We start from the raw sequence: 14,116 nt of genomic DNA, 5'->3' as shown, positions 1-14,116 counted from the left end.
AACACAAGAATCCAAAATCTTCTCCACCACATACTCCAACTCCCCCTCGACCAACACCGGGGCAGGAGGATCAATGGAGGGAACCATGGGCGCCACGTATCTCCGCAACAACGACCTATGGAACACATTATGGATGGCAAAAGAAGCTGGAAGGTCCAAACGAAATGACACAGGATTAAGAATTTCAGAAATCTTATATGGCCCAATGAAATGAGGTTTAAACTTAGGAGAGGAAACCTTCATAGGAACATGACGAGATGACAACCAAACCAAATCCCCAACACGAAGTCGGGGACCAACACAGTGCCGGCGGTTAGCGAAATGTTGAGCCTTCTCCTGGGACAATGTCAAATTGTCCACCACATGAGTCCAAATCTGCTGCAACCTGTCCACCACCGTATCCACACCAGGACAGTCCGAAGGCTCAACCTGCCCTGAAGAGAAACGAGGATGGAAACCAGAATTACAGAAAAAAGGAGAAACTAAAGTAGCCGAGCTGGCCCGATTATTAAGGGCGAACTCAGCCAAAAGCAAGAAGGACACCCAATCATCCTGATCAGCAGAAACAAAGCATCTCAGATATGTTTCCAAAGTCTGATTAGTGCATTCGGTTTGGCCCCTGGACGAAGCATTTCAATGCGAAACGCGCGTCGGGTGTGGTGGACGCCTGGTTATCCTGCACCTGGCCTGGTAAATATGCACACAATGTAATACTGTTGCCACCTGTAATATGCTACTTGTAATAAAATGTAATATGCTACCTTACTAGTGTACTGGACCCCTGTCGGCCTTTACCTTTATATGTTTTGGTTCAATTTCTCCATACATATGGCCTATTAGACATTAGGTCTTTCTTACTTTGTCCCAATTGGTTGTAGCTTTCTTCTTGTGTGTATGGCAGGTCAGCTATGGACTATACACATATATAGATTTTTTCCAGGCGTTATCCACCTTTCTTTTTCCTGTTCATGTGACCCTCACCTGTATTGTACTTTTTTAATATTATCTCTTCTGTTTTATTTTTGTTTTCAATAAAGTTATACCTTTTATGACATCGTTTTCTCTGGTTTTGCCATTATTTGTAGGTGTATATTATCAGTACTATGGCCTTTAGCTAGGACATGTATATAGGTGTTTCATTAGTCTGAGGATGGAAAGCCGAAGAAAAAGACAAATCAATGCCCATCTTAGCACAAAAGGACCGCCAAAACCTCGAAACAAACTGGGAACCTCTGTCCGAGACGATGTTCTCTGGAATGCCATGCAAACGAACCACATGCTGGAAAAACAATGGCACCAAATCAGAGGAGGAAGGCAATTTAGACAAGGGTACCAAATGGACCATCTTAGAGAAGCGATCACAAACCACCCAAATGACCGACATCCTTTGAGAAACAGGGAGATCAGAAATAAAATCCATGGAAATATGCGTCCAGGGCCTCTTCGGGACCGGCAAGGGCAAAAGCAACCCACTGGCTACTGCCAGTACTGAACAGCAGGGCTTAGCCCGAGCACAAGTCCCACAGGACTGCACAAAAGAACGTACATCCCGTGACAAAGAAGGCCACCAAAAGGATCTAGCCACCAAATCTCTGGTACCAAAGATTCCAGGATGACCAGCCAATACCGAACAATGAACTTCAGAGATAACTCTACTAGTCCATCTAGCAGGGACAAACAGTCTCTCCGCTGGACAACGGTCAGGTCTATCAGCCTGAAACTTCTGCAGCATGCGCCGCAAATCAGGGGAGATGGCAGACAAAATTACCCCCTCTTTAAGAATACCCGCCGGCTCCGGATCACCCGGAGAGTCAGGCACAAAACTCCTTGAGAGGGCATCAGCCTTCACATTCTTAGATCCCGGAAGGTATGAAACCACAAAATCAAAACGGGAGAAAAAGAGCGACCATCGAGCCTGTCTAGGATTCAACCGTTTGGCAGACTCGAGATAAGTCAAGTTCTTGTGATCCGTCAAGACTACCACGCGATGTTTAGCTCCTTCAAGCCAATGTCGCCACTCCTCGAATGCCCACTTCATGGCCAACAACTTTCGATTGCCAACATCATAATTGCGCTCAGCAGGAGAGAATTTTCTAGAAAAGAAGGCACATGGTTTCATCACCGAGCCATCAGAACTTCTTTGCGACAAAACAGCCCCTGCTCCAATCTCAGAAGCATCAACCTCGACCTGAAACGGGAGCGAAACATCTGGCTGGCACAACACAGGGGCAGAAGAAAAACGACGCTTCAACTCCTGAAAAGCCTCTACAGCCGCAGAGGACCAATTGACCACATCAGCACCTTTCTTGGTCAAATCAGTCAACGGTTTAGCAATACTAGAAAAATTAGCGATGAAGCGACGGTAAAAATTAGCAAAGCCCAGGAACTTCTGCAGGCTCTTCACAGATGTCGGCTGAGTCCAATCATAAATGGCCTGAACTTTAACAGGGTCCATCTCGATAGTAGAAGGGGAAAAAATGAAACCCAAAAATGAAACCTTCTGAACTCCAAAGAGACACTTTGACCCCTTCACAAACAAGGAATTCGCACGAAGGACCTGGAACACCATTCTGACCTGCTTCACATGAGACTCCCAATCATCCGAAATGACCAAAATGTCATCCAAATATACAATCATGAATCTATCCAGGTACTCTCGAAAGATGTCATGCATAAAGGACTGAAACACAGATGGAGCATTGGAAAGCCCGAATGGCATAATCAGGTACTCAAAATGGCCCTCGGGCGTATTAAATGCTGTTTTCCATTCATCGCCCTCTTTAATTCGCACAAGATTATACGCCCCTCGAAGATCTATCTTGGTGAACCAACTAGCCCCCTTAATCCGAGCAAACAAATCAGACAGCAGCGGCAAAGGATACTGAAATTTGACTGTGATTTTATTAAGAAGGTGGTAATCAATACAAGGTCTCAAAGAGCCATCCTTCTTGGCCACAAAAAAGAACCCTGCTCCCAATGGTGACGACGACGGGCGAATATGACCCTTCTCCAAGGACTCCTTTATATAACTCCGCATAGCGGCGTGTTCTGGCACCGATAAATTGAACAGTCGACCCTTAGGAAACTTACTACAGGAATCAAATCAATAGCACAATCACAATCCCTATGAGGAGGTAGGGCACCGGATTTGGGCTCATCAAATACATCCCGGTAATCCGACAAAAACTTAGGGACTTCAGAAGGAGTGGAAGATGAAATTGACAGCAATGAAACATCACCATGTACCCCTTGACAACCCCAGCTGGACACAGACATTCATTTCCAATCCAATACTGGGTTGTGGACCTGTAGCCATGGTAACCCCAAAACAACCACATCATGCAGATTATGCAACACCAAAAAGCGAATATCCTCCTGATGTGCAGGAGCCATGCACATGACCAAATGAGTCCAGTACTGAGGCTTATTCTTGGCCAAAGGCGTAGCATCGATTCCTCTCAATGGAATAGGATACTGCAAGGGCTCCAAGAGAAAACCACAGCGCCTGGCAAACTCCAAGTCCATCAAGTTCAGGGCAGCGCCTGAATCCACAAATGCCATAACAGAATAGGACGACAGAGAGCAAATCAGAGTAACGGACAAAAGAAATTTAGACTGTACAGTACCAATGGTGGCAGACCTAGCGAACCGCTTAGTGCGCTTAGGACAATCGGAGATAGCATGAGTGGATTCACCACAGTAAAAACACAGCCCATTCCGACGTCTGTGTTCTTGCCGTTCAACTCTGGTTAAAGTCCTATCACACTGCATAGGCTCAGGCCTATGCTCAGAGAATACCGCCAGATGGTGCACAGCTTTGCGCTCACGCAAGCGCCGATCGATCTGAATGGCCAAGGACATAGACTCATTCAGACCAGCAGGCGTGGGATATCCCACCATTACATCCTTAAGGGCTTCAGAAAGACCCTTTCTGAAAATTGCCGCCAAGGCACACTCATTCCACTGAGTAAGCACAGACCACTTTCTAAACTTCTGACAGTACACCTCTGTTGTGAATTCTGTGGCTGAATTCACTCCTGTGGTCACAAGTGGTACTGCAGCTTCTGAGCTTCCTCCCTCAGGTGTTCTGGTGAGCTCGTTAACTGCTTCATTACTTAACTCCGCCTGATGCTGCTATCCTTGCTCCTTGTCAATGTTTCAGTGTTGGATCTGAGCTTCTCCTGATTGTTCCTGTGACCTGCTGCTCTGTATAGCTAAGTGCTTTTTGCTTTTTTGTTGCTTTTTTTTCTGTCCAGCTTGTCTTTTGTTTTGCTGGAAGCTCTGAGACGCAAAGGGTGTACCGCCGTGCCGTTAGTTCGGCACGGTGGGTTTTTTTTGCCCCCTTTGCGTGGTTTTGCTTTAGGGTTTTTTGTAGACTGCAAAGTTCGCTTTACTGTCCTCGCTCTGTCCTAGAATATCGGGCCCCACTTTGCTGAATCTATTTCATCCCTACGTTTTGTCTTTTCATCTTACTCACAGTCATTATATGTGGGGGGCTGCCTTTTCCTTTGGGGAATTTCTCTGGGGCAAGTCAGGCCTATTTTTCTATCTTCAGGCTAGCTAGTTTCTTAGGCTGTGCCGAGTTGCCTAGGTAGTTGTTAGGCGCAATCCACAGCCGCTTTTAGTTGTGTTTAGGATAGGATCAGGTGTGCAGTCTACAGAGTTTCCACGTCTCAGAGCTCGTTCTTGTATTTTTGGGTATTTGTCAGATCACTGTGTGCGCTCTGATCGCTAAGCACACTGTGTTTCTGGATTGCCTTCATAACACCTGTCATTAGCAAACATAACACACCTCTGCTTCATCCTGACCCTGACACAAAGCCAGCAAGATTTTCTCTGCCTGATCCACTGAATTTGGTTCATCATAAAGCAATCCAAGCGCCAGAAAAAATGCATCAACATCACGCAATGCAGGATCTCCTGGCGCAAGGGAAAATGCCCAGTCTTGAGGGTCACCACGAAACAACGAAATAATGATTTTTACTTGTTGAACGGGGTCACCAGAGGAGCGGGGTTTCAAAGCTAGAAACAGTTTACAATTATTTTTGAAATTCAGAAACTTAGATCTATTCCCAGAAAATAAATCAGTCTTGGGCGAACTGAAGACCGCGCTCACGAGGTAGATTTTAGGTTTTTTATTGAAGCCTACGCGTTTCAAGAGCTTTCTTACTCTCTTCTTCAGAGCATATAATACATAGCACAGTACAGGGTGTATTTATACATAAGACAAAAGGAAGGGGAGGGGCACCAAGGCACTTATACTATAATACAAAAGGCAAGATTTAAAACATATATATGGTACATAAAATCTTGGCAAATAACTTTTTATAAATTAATAACATTAATTCTTAATTGACACTTAATATTTAAATAAAATAAAAAAAAAAATAATAAAAAAATAAAACAAAAAAACACAAAAAAAAAACAAAAGAAAACAAACAAGTCAAAGAATATCTGACATTACATTTAGCCCTTCAGGCTCAAGGGAATTCAAAGTGTATATCCAAAAAAGCTCTTTCTTATTAAGTGATTGTATGCGATTAAAAACATGTGCAGGAACGTGATCAATGGGGTGAACTCGAAATAGTGAAGGATTGCAATTATGTGAAATACTGAAGTGTTTGGAAAGACCATGTTTAAGGTAACCTATTTTGATATTATGTCGATGAGAATTCATGCGGAGGTGAAGTGGTTGTATTGTCCTACCAACATATATCTTGTTGCATGGACAAGTGATAATATAAATAACATAAGAAGTGGTGCAAGTGAAATGGTAGCTGATTGGAAAAGGGTGAGGAAAGGAAGAATGTTTAAATGCTGTACTAGTATGTGCTATATTGCCACAGCACAAACATTTTTTGTGAAAACATTTGAAAATCCCTGGTTTTTGTGAAGCAGATAATTTTTTGCATTCATCAAAAAGTCTGCTGGGTGCTAGTTTATTTTTCAAACTGGGTGCTCTCCTAAAAATAATTTTGGGATGTTGCGGCACCAACTTTCCCAGTATATTATCCTCTCTCACTATGTACCACAACTCATTAATAGATTTTTTAATGAATTTGTGGTCTGTGCTGAATGTGGTTAAAAAACTACAGGTAAATTCTTCTGAACTAGCTGCAATATCAGCTTTTTCTTTTTTTAGTAACATTTCTTGATTAAAATTCTTAAAAACATGCTCCAATGCTCTATTCACCAAATCCTTGGGGTATTTTTGTGCTATAAACTTATTTTTTAAAAACTCGGATTGAACCTTAAAATCACTATCGGAAGAACAATTTTTCCTAATACGCATAAACTGACTTTTTGGAATGTTACAAAGCCATTTATCAAGATGGTTGCTGTTATAATGCACATAGCTGTTACTGTCTACTTTTTAAAAAAAAATTTTTGTATGAATTTCTCCATCAACAATAAAAAATGTCACATCTAGATAGTTAATAGCGGTTTTGTTAAAAACAAAAGTAAAATCAAGACCCCAGGGGTTATTTTTGAGCTCTGACATTAAAAATTCTGGAGGTTTAAAAGTTGTGTCCCAAATAAAAACCAGATCATCAATATAACGACCATAAAACACCATGCAATCAGTAAAAGCACTTTTATAGATAAAAGAATTCTCAAAGTGACCCATAAATAAATTAGCATGTGTAGGTGCTACCCGTGATCCCATTGCCGCACCGCGTGTCTGGCGGTACAGTTCACCCAAAAAAGTAAAATAATTATTTTTTAAAATAAACTCCATTCCAGACATTAAAAACTGTTTCTGTTTGTCCAATAGTCTCGGATCTGTATCCATAAATAATTTCATACTTTCAAGTCCAATTTCATGTTTGATATTTGTATATAGGGAGCATACATCAACTGTAACAAATACGTAACTATCTTTCCACTTAATATTTCTGATAAGTTTGATCACATGTGCAGAATCCTTAATGAAGCTCCTCAATTGGGTGACATGTAACTGCATAATGCTATCTATGTAGCTGGATAGATTTGAAGTTAGGGAACCAATACCCGAAATAATGGGGCGACCAGGGGGATTGGTAAGACTCTTGTGAATTTTGGGAATATGATACATAAAAGGTACGCTTGGATTTTTTATAGAGAGATACTTACTCTCATTCTCATTCAAGACACCATTATCAAAGGCATCCTTGATCATAGAGTTATAAGCTTTTTGCATTTCTGAAAAAGGGTCATTATTTATTCTAGAATAGAACTCGTGGTCAGACAATATATTATATGCTTCTTTTATGTAGTCACCTCGGTCCTGCACCACTATACCACCTCCCTTATCTGCAGCTTTGATGACTATCTCCGTATTGTTTTTGAGTTTTAAAAGAGAAGCTTTCTCACCTGATGTTAGATTCCCACCATTTTTCAATTTTACCTTAGAATTTTTTTCAATATTATTAAATTTTTTTAGTAGTAAATTAGAAAAAGTTTCCAAATGAGGACCCTTACTATCTGTCGGATAAAATTTGCTTTTACTTTCAACATCCAAATGTAACCCTGTACGTTCAGTTGTATTAAAGAGTTCTTCATTCTCATTAGTGTTATAGACACATTTTTTAAATTCATAATGTCTCTTTAAAGTGAGTTTTCTCACGAAACTATGAACATCCAAAAATATCTCAAGATTCTTACTCCCTGAATTTGGGCAATATGATAGACCTCTAGATAAAAGGGTTAAATCAGTTGTAGTCAATGCCAAAGAGGAAAGGTTAAAGACATTACTAGGTGTTGTTACTGATCGTTTTTGCCTTTTTTCCTTCCCCTTTCCTCTAGACCCTCTATATTTACTTTTCTTTTTAGTTGAGCCTTGCAGAAAAAATGAGGGATAGTTTTATTATTAGTAGCACCATATATATCAAGGGAGGATTTAGAGGTAGATAGAATGGAACTATCCACCCTTGGAAGAAAAGGGACAGCTGCTGAACACCCTGCTCCTGAGTTGTCAATGATGACAGGTGTGGAATTAGTAGGGGCAGTCGCAGCTGAGGTGGTGTCAGATTCCTTGTGTATTGAATTTATATTTCCATTCTTATTATTATTGCCAGTATTAATAGTTACATCATCTAAATAAATTAATGGTTCCTCTATTTGTGAAACTTCATGGATGGAAAGATTTAATAAATTCTCATCGATATCATTTTGGTATACATCATTGACATCAGAGGTTTTAGTCTCTGGGTCATAAAGTGGTAATGTAAAGGAAGCTGACTCCCTTCTGTTCTTTAACACTAATTCTACAGATTCAGATAAGGGTTTGGGAATTTTTCCCTCAGTAGATTTCTCAAATTTTTCAATATTACTATCAATCAATTTAGTTAGATCCACAGTATGATCATTAGTGCTACCCAAATTTTTATTGTTATTGTTATTATTTCGGCTGGGATTTTTAGCACCCTCTGGGTAGGTTCCCCTCTGAGCATATTTACTGCTATTAACAAAAGTACGTGTGTAATTCTTAACCAATGAGGGGGTTAATACAGCAGGAGTAACCTCCATATTTTCACCCTCAATATGGTATGTCCACTAAAATTAGGACAAAAATCGGTACGATCTCTAGTCAGTTTTTTAGACTTCCTGATAATAGCATCGTGTTCAATTTTAGTTACGTTGGTAGCAATACTAGAATTTATATTTCTATATAAAGGATGGCTTTTAAACCTTAACAGTTCATTGCTGATCTTTTCCACCCTTCTAGTTGCTTGTTCAGCAAGGGTGGTTCTTTTTTTATATAGGCAGCCTACAATTCTATGCATACAGTCGGATAAAATTGTATTCCATTCAATATTTAAATCTTTGTCCGTGGCGAACGGACATCTAAGGTCTATACGTAATCCCCGTGGACATAAGTGTTCATCTATATAAATATCAAGAAACCTTGCATCCAGGCTTTGATGTATTTCTTCCTTAATGTTCTCCTCCAAATTGTGAAACAATTTCTTCATAAGATTAGTATCTTCAGTTCGCCCAAGACTACTACCCTCAATATCCTTTTGGATTTTTGTGGAGACCTGCTGCTACGGTTATGCCTTCATGGGAGTTGTGACCTTTGGTTCACAACTGAAATAGGTGAGCACATTTCCCGCAAAGGATTGTATTCTTTCAAATATAGTGAGACACATTGGGGGCGTCTTGTGTTTTTTTTCTTTATTTCAGAAAATAAATCAGGAATAGGAATTCTAGGCTCTAACATCGGATTCTGAACCACAAAATCTTGAATGTTTTGTACCCTTGCAGTGAGATGATCCACACAAGAGGACAGACCTTGAATGTCCATATCTACACCTGTGTCCTGAACCACCCAAAGGTCTAGGGGAAAAGAAAGACAAAACACAGTGCAAAGAAAAAAAAATGGTCTCAGAGCTTCTCTTATCCCTCTATTGAGATGCATTAATACTTTGGGCCAGCTGTACTGTTATGACCTATCACACACACTAGAAATAGCCGTGGAGCGTACCTAACAGGCCTAGACGCCTCGGCACAGCCTAAGAATTAGCTAGCCCTGAAAATAGAAAATAAAGCCTACCTTGCCTCAGAGACATTTCCCCAAAGGAAAAGGCAGCCCCCCACAAATATTAACTGTGAGTTAAGATGAAAGTCACAAACACAGAAATGAAACAGGTTATAGCACAGGGAGGCCAGACTAACTAAATAGACAGAGGATAGGAAAGGTATCTTTGCAGTCAGCACAAAAACTACAAAAGACCACACAGAGTGTGCAAAAAGACCCCCGCACCGACTCACGGTGCGGAGGTGCCACCCTGCATTCCAGAGCTTCCAGCTAGCAAGACAAAATCATGAAAGCAAGCTGGACTAGAAAACCATGAACAGAAAATAACAAATGGGGACTTAGCTTCTTGCAGGAAGAGACAGGTCTCCAGAAAGATCCAAGAGCGAACTGAACCAGCACAGGAACATTGACAGCTGGCCTGGAGTAACGATCTGAGTGGAGTTAAATAGAGCAGCCAACCAAAGGATAAACCACGTCACCTGTGTAAGGAACCTCAGAAGCAGCAGCTTCACTCACAGCCACCAGAGGGAGTCCATGGACAGAACTCGCCGAAGTACCATTCACGACCACAGGATGGAGTTCAACAACAGAATTCACAACAGTTTACCACTCTGTCAGATGCAAGACAGAGCGGCAAACACTGCTTCTGATCGGCGGTAAAATCATTACCGCCAGTCAGACAGCTGATGTTCACTGTTGTGAATTCTGTGGCAGAGCTCCCTCCTGTGGTCACAAGTGGTACTTCGGCTGATTCTCTCTATGAGCTTCCGTTGGTGGAGGAAAGTGGTACTGCGGCTTCTGAGTTTCCTTCCTCAGGTGATGTGGTGAAGTCGTTAGGTGCTGCTCTATTTAACTCCACCTAGTGCTTTGATCCTGGCTTCCAGTCAATGTTCTAGTATTGGACTTGCTTCCTCCTGGATCGTTCCTGTGGCCTGCTGCTCTGCATAGCTAAGTTCCGCTTTTGTTATTTTTGTTTGCTGTTTTTTCTGTCCAGCTTGCTTATTTGGTTTTTTCTTGCTTGCTGGAACCTCTGGGACGCAGAGGGTGTACCTCCGTACCGTTAGTCGGTACGGAGGGTCTTTTTGCCCCCTTTGCGTGGTTGTTTGTAGGGTTTTGTGTTGACCGCAAAGTTACCTTTCCTATCCTCGCTCTGTTCAGAAAGTCGGGCCTCACTTTGCTAAATCTATTTCATCTCTGCGTTTGTCTTTTCATCTTACTCACAGTCATTATATGTGGGGGGCTGCCTTTTCCTTTGGGGTATTTCTCTGAGGCAAGGTAGGCTTATTTTCTATCTTCAGGCTAGCTAGTTTCTCAGGCTGTGCCGAGTTGCATAGGGAGCGTTAGGCGCAATCCACGGCTGCCTTTAGTGTGGTTGGAGAGGATTAGGGATTGCGGTCAGCAGAGTTCCCACGTCTCAGAGCTCGTTCTATGTTTTTGGGTTATTGTCAGGTCACTGTATGTGCTCTGACTTCTATGTCCATTGTGGTACTGAATTACCTAATCATAACAGTACTGGAAGCCATAAGTACTAATGATTCTCAATAGAGGGAAAAAAGAAGTTCTGAGACCATTTTTTTTTCTCTGCACTGTGTTTTGCCTTTTTTTTCCCCTAGACATTTGGGTGGTTCAGGACACAGGTGTAGCGATGAACATTAAAGGTCTGTCTTCATGTGTGGATCAGCTCACGGCAAGAGTACAAAATATTCAAGACTTTGTGATTCAGAATTCTATGTTGGAACCAAGAATTCCTATTCCTGATTTGTTTTTTGGAGATAGAACTAAATTTCTGAGTTTCAAAAATAATTGTAAACTATTTCTGGCTTTGAAACCTCGCTCCTCTGGTGACCCAGTTCAACAAGTTAGGATCATAATTTCTTTTTTGTGGCCAAGAAGGATGGTTCGCTGAGACCTTGTATAGATTACCGCCTTCTAAATAAGATCACGGTTAAATTTCAGTACCCCTTGCCGCTGTTATCTGATTTGTTTGCTCGGATTAAGGGGGCTAGTTGGTTCACCAAGATAGATCTTCGTGGTGCGTATAATCTTGTGCGGATTAAGCGAGGCGATGAATGGAAAACTGCATTTAATACGCCCGAGGGCCATTTTGAGTACCTAGTAATGCCATTCGGACTTGCCAATGCTCCATCAGTGTTTCAGTCCTTTATGCATGACATCTTTCGAGAGTACCTGGATAAATTCCTGATTGTATACTTGGATGATATTTTAGTCTTCTCGGATGATTGGAAATCTCATGTGAAGCAGGTCAGAACGGTGTTTCAGGTCCTGCGTGCTAATTCTTTGTTTGTGAAGGGATCAAAGTGTCTCTTTGGTGTTCAGAAGATTTCATTTTTGGGGTTCATTTTTTCCCCTTCTACTATCGAGATGGACCCTGTTAAGGTCCAAGCCATCCATGATTGGACTCAGCCGACATCTCTGAAAAGTCTGCAAAAGTTCCTGGGCTTTGCTAATTTTTATCGTTGCTTCATCTGCAATTTTTCTAGTATTGCTAAACCATTGACCGATTTGACCAAGAAGGGTGCTGATGTGGTCAATTGGTCTTCTGCTGCTGTGGAAGCTTTTCAAGAGTTGAAGCGTCGTTTTTCTTCTGCCCCTGTGTTGTGTCAACCAGATGTTTCGCTTCCATTCCAGGTCGAGGTTGATGCTTCTGAGATTGGAGCGGGGGCTGTTTTGTCGCAGAGAAGTTCTGATTGCTCGGTGATGAAACCATGCGCCTTCTTTTCCAGGAAGTTTTCGCCTGCTGAGCGAAATTATGATGTTGGCAATCGAGAGTTGCTGGCCATGAAGTGGGCATTCGAGGAGTGGCGTCATTGGCTTGAAGGAGCTAAGCATCGCGTGGTGGTCTTGACTGATCATAAGAACTTGACTTATCTCGAGTCTGCCAAGCGGTTGAATCCTAGACAGGCTCGTTGGTCGCTGTTTTTTGCCCGTTTTGACTTTGTGGTTTCGTACCTTCCGGGCTCTAAAAATGTGAAGGCGGATGCCCTATCTAGGAGTTTTGTGCCCGACTCTCCGGGTTTATCTGAGCCGGCGGGTATTCTCAAAGAGGGAGTAATTGTGTCTGCCATCTCCCCTGATTTGCGGCGGGTGCTGCAAAAATTTCAGGCTAATAAACCTGATCGTTGCCCAGCGGAGAAACTGTTTGTCCCTGATAGGTGGACGAATAAAGTTATCTCTGAGGTTCATTGTTCGGTGTTGGCTGGTCATCCTGGAATCTTTGGTACCAGAGAGTTAGTGGCTAGATCCTTTTGGTGGCCATCTCTGTCGCGGGATGTGCGTTCTTTTGTGCAGTCCTGTGGGATTTGTGCTCGGGCTAAGCCCTGCTGTTCTCGTGCCAGTGGGTTGCTTTTGCCCTTGCCGGTCCCGAAGAGGCCTTGGACACATATCTCTATGGATTTTATTTCAGATCTTCCCGTCTCTCAAAAAATGTCAGTCATTTGGGTGGTTTGTGATCGCTTCTCTAAGATGGTCCATTTGGTACCTTTGTCTAAATTACCTTCCTCCTCTGATTTGGTGCCATTGTTCTTCCAGCATGTGGTTCGTTTACATGGCATTCCAGAGAATATCGTTTCTGACAGAGGTTCCCAGTTTGTTTCGAGGTTTTGGCGAGCTTTTTCTGCTAGGATGGGCATTGACTTGTCTTTTTCCTCGGCTTTCCATCCTCAGACCAATGGCCAGACCGAACGAACCAATCAGACCTTGGAAACATATCTGAGATGCTTTGTTTCTGCTGATCAGGATGACTGGGTGTCCTTTTTGCCTTTGGCTGAGTTCGCCCTTAATAATCGGGCCAGCTCGGCTACCTTGGTTTTGCCGTTTTTCTGCAACTCTGGGTTCCATCCTCGTTTCTCTTCAGGGCAGGTTGAGTCTTCGGACTGTCCTGGTGTGGATACTGTAGTGGACAGGTTGCAGCAGATTTGGACTCATGTAGTGGACAATTTGACCTTGTCCCAGGAGAAAGCTCAATGTTTCGCTAATCGCAGACGCTGTGTGGGTTCCCGACTTCGTGTTGGGGATTTGGTTTGGTTGTCTTCTCGTCATATTCCTATGAAGGTTTCCTCTCCTAAGTTTAAACCTCGTTTCATTGGTCCGTATAGGATTTCTGAGGTTCTTAATCCTGTGTCTTTTCGTTTGACCCTTCCAGATTCTTTTTCCATCCATAACGTATTCCATAGGTCATTGTTGCGGAGATACGTGGCACCTATGGTTCCATCTGTTGATCCTCCTGCTCCGGTTTTGGTGGAGGGGGAGTTGGAGTATATTGTGGAGAAGATTTTGGATTCTCGTGTTTCAAGACGGAAACTCCAGTATCTGGTTAAGTGGAAGGGTTATGCTCAGGAAGATAATTCCTGGGTCTTTGCCTCTGATGTCCATGCTCCCGATCTTGTTCGTGCCTTTCATATGGCTCATCCTGGTCGTCCTGGGGGCTCTGGTGAGGGTTCGGTGACCCCTCCTCAAGGGGGGGTACTGTTGTGAATTCTGTGGCAGAGCTCCCTCCTGTGGTCACAAGTGGTACTTCAGCTGATTCTCTCTGTGAGCTTCCGTTGGTGGAGGAAAGTGGTACTGCGGCTTCTGAGT

This window comes from Ranitomeya imitator, chromosome 5, assembly GCF_032444005.1.
Source record: "Ranitomeya imitator isolate aRanImi1 chromosome 5, aRanImi1.pri, whole genome shotgun sequence".
NCBI lineage: Eukaryota > Metazoa > Chordata > Amphibia > Anura > Dendrobatidae > Ranitomeya > Ranitomeya imitator.
Note: the sequence above shows the minus strand (reverse complement) of the source record.